Raw genomic sequence first — 3,846 nt, forward strand, 5'->3', positions numbered from 1 at the left:
TACATAGCAATATCACCTGGAGAGCTTTAAAAAATACTGATGCCCAGCCAGGCATGGTGGTGCATGCTTGTAATCCCAGCCAATTGGGAGGCTGAGACAGAAGGATCAAAAGTTTAAGGCCAGTCTCAGCAATTTAGCAAGACCCTGTTTCAAGATAAAAAACAGTATGATTGGGAGTGTAGCTCAGTGGTAAACCTCCCCTGGTAAAAAAACAAAACATCTGCTGCCCAGGACCTGCTCTAAGCAAAACAATCAGAATCTCCAAGTATGGCCTAGGTATCGATATTTCTAAAAGCTCTTAAGTTGATTCTCAATAGAGAACCACTATACTTCTGGGTTTAGATTTTTTATATAATATAGTTATTTTTATAATATTATAACACCTATCTTTCTAAATCCAATAGTGGTACCTGAATAATATAGAGAACTGGGAAAAGTACTGGAAAGAGCAATTTAAAAAGATGATCTGAAATCCCACTACTTCACTGTGTCTATCATTTGAGTCTTTTCTAAGGGAACATATGTATGGAAAGGACAGTAGACAAAACATGTTAGCTTTTAAAAGCAAGCACGGTATATTCTAGAACTAGAATACACCTTTAGACACCATCTATTTTAAATCCCTTGTTTTATAAATGAAGAAATTAAGATCAAGAAAGTACCTAACTCAAAGTGATTCTGGTAGTTCATTTGGAGTTGATTTTATAATCCAGGTTTCCCAGGCTTATGAAAAATCATACTAATTTCCTTTTCTTTCCAAAGAACACTGTGCAAAAATTGAATTCTCAAATTTCAACCTGAACTCCATTTTCACAAGAGATTGTTTCTAATGACTTTCTGATAATCTTTTTAAAAGAACAAGCAGCACTTTATAGGGAGGACATTCATCTTTTTCTTGAAGAATCTGAGCATGCATAGAGGAACTGTCCCTACTGTGTCCTGGGGAAGAGTCCATTAAATGAAAATCATTACCCCAATACAATATTAACATTTTTGATGTATATCCTCATTTTTATAGTTTTACTTTACATGTGTAATTATAGCACACTCATATATTGTTATCATATTTATTTTCAATTTAATTACTCACAGTCACTAAACACTTATTCAGTATAGCAGCTCCCCACTATTCAATCCACAGCTTTGCTTTTCATAGATTTATTATCCATACTCAAACTATGTTTACCCTACTTTCAACCATGTTTGGAAAATATTAAATGAAAAATTCTATTTTTTTCTTCTTCTTTTGTGTTCTAGGAATCAAATCCAGAGCCTCAAGCATGCTAGGCAAGTGCTCTACCACTGAGCTACATCCCCAACGCTGGAAAAGTCCAGAATGTATGCTGTTCTGGTTAACATAATAAAATCTCGTGGTGTCCTACTCTATCTTACCATGAATTTGAATCATCCTTTCCCAGTATATTCCTGCTGATTATGCCATCTGCCATTGGTCACTTAATAGCCTTCTTGGTTATCAGATTTGATTGTTTCCTATCAAAGGGCTTGTGTTCAAGTATCGTTTATTTTATTTAATGGCCCAAAGTACAAGAATTGTGATACTGGCAGTTTAGGTATGCCAAAGCCATAAAGTGCTTTCTTTAAGTGAAAAGATAAAACTTTCACCTTAATAAGAAAAAAAAAGTATGCTGAGATTGCGAAGACTTATATACTGAGAAATTGTGAAGAAGGAAAAAGGGAATTTGTTAGTTTTGCTGCCACATATTAACCTCAAAAGTGTGTAATAAGTGCTTAGTCATTTACCTTACTTAATCTTATCTTACATCATCACAAAAAGGGTGAGTATGGTCTAAAAAGCTACTTTGAGAGAGGAAGAGACCACATCCATATTTTATTACAGTGTAGTGCTATATTTTTATTTTCATTATTGGATACTATTGTTAATCTCTTAATATTTAAAGAGCCTAATTTACAAATTAAGAATGTGTACTAGGTATGTATATATAGAAAGAAACAGTATATATAGAATTCAGTACTACCCGCATTTTCAGGTTATCTACTGGTGGCCTTGGAATGTGTCCTCACAGATGGGGGTGAGAGGGACTTACTGTACTTTGCAAGTTGGAGGCATTAGGCTGTGGAACCAAAGATAATTAACATACAGCTACTGTCCTCAAGTAATTTAGCTTAGGGCACGGGGGTAAGTGTTCAGGGTATGATAACACACGACAATGCCAAGTGGTTAAGTGCTATTAGGCAATATATACTGAGACAGAGGAATGTCCAGTAGGGCCAAGGCCCTAGTGAAGCTTAAGATGAATCTTAAAGGTTCATCAGAGACAACGTGGTAAAGCAGAAAAGAAGGCAATCAGGGAAGGCAATCTACATGCTGGGTCTTCCTATGATCAGATGGATACACATTTTAGAATGGATTGAAGGGGGAAACACTTTTCTATTTCTGCCTTAAACAGTCTGCTATTAAACTTCCAATTTGTAAAATTGGAAAACAAAGTGGGGTGAAAATCTTCAGTGTTTTATATTACCATCATCTTCAAGCATCCAAATTCTTTAATTGGCCAAGGAGGCTCTTTTCAGTCTTACCCCCAACCACACTCTCACTGTACCCCTTTCTGTGAAATTCCAGTTGTCAAGTAATTTACGAAGAAATACAAATTTTAAAAAATACAGTACCATTTTTGAACTGCTAATTAAAAAACTTATAAAGACAGGAGAATGTCAATTATGTCGATTTTACTAGTGGGCATTTTAAATGAAAATGAAAATTCTTTTAAAATGTGAAAGCTCTTTGATGTAGCAAACCACAGTCGCTGGGGTATAACCTAAGGAACTAAGACAAGATGTACTACAAGGATGCTCAGTAACATTGGTTCATAAAAGTGGTAGGGAGACAGGGAAAAAACCTAAATGTTCGTCTGGTGCGGCGGGGCATGCCTGTAATCCCAGCGGTTTAGGAGGCTGAGACAGGAGAATAGAGAGTTCAAAGCCAGCCTCAGCAATGGTGAGGTGCTAATAAGCAATTCAGTGAGACCCTGTCTCTAAATAAAATACAACAACAACAAAAAAATTATGGGTACACAACTGAATACAGAATCCATTAACTAGGAATAATGATGTAGATTATGTAATGATACTTGAAAAACAAATTAGGCATCTGAAGCAGTACAATTTAATCTGACAACAAACCTTGAAAATAGGAAGAATTAACTTTTACATACGAGGAAGTTGAAATAATGGATTTAACTTGCCAAAGATGACAAAATTAGTTAAGTGGTGAAGCCAGGATTCAAATGGAGGTCATGGGAATCCCAGTACGGTGCCTACGCCTGTAATTCCAGCTACTCGGGAGGCTGAGGCAAGAGGACCACAAGTTTGAGACTAGGCTGGGTAATTTAAGAGAGATCTGTCCTTAAAAAGAAAAGAAAAGAAAAGAAAAAGGTGGGGGGTGGGGGGCTGGCCACGTGAATCCCAAGCCCGTATACCTTTCCACTGCCACTTTGCTTTTGTGCAGAATGGAGACAGATCTACTTAGCAAGGTTACTTACACCGTGGACAAGCAGTATTTGGAATCTACTAAATAACTCGCTCAAGGTCACACAATTAGTGGTGGAGCCAGGATTTGAAAACTGTGTTCCCAGGAACACATAGGAATGGAGGTCAAGAGCTTTCCATGACTTCAATTCCTAACACAGGAGGTATGAACTTTGCTTATGCACTGTAAAGTGCACCTCGGAGATTAGAGAACACATAACAAGTCTACTGGAGAAGCTTTCGGAAGCTGTATATCTTGCTTCTCTCCTGATTTTCTACATCCAAGCTCCTAGTCGTCAGTCTTACCCGGTAGCCAATTTCTGGGGGCGGAAGTGACGT

Source organism: Ictidomys tridecemlineatus, chromosome 5, assembly GCF_052094955.1.
Source record: "Ictidomys tridecemlineatus isolate mIctTri1 chromosome 5, mIctTri1.hap1, whole genome shotgun sequence".
Lineage (NCBI taxonomy): Eukaryota > Metazoa > Chordata > Mammalia > Rodentia > Sciuridae > Ictidomys > Ictidomys tridecemlineatus.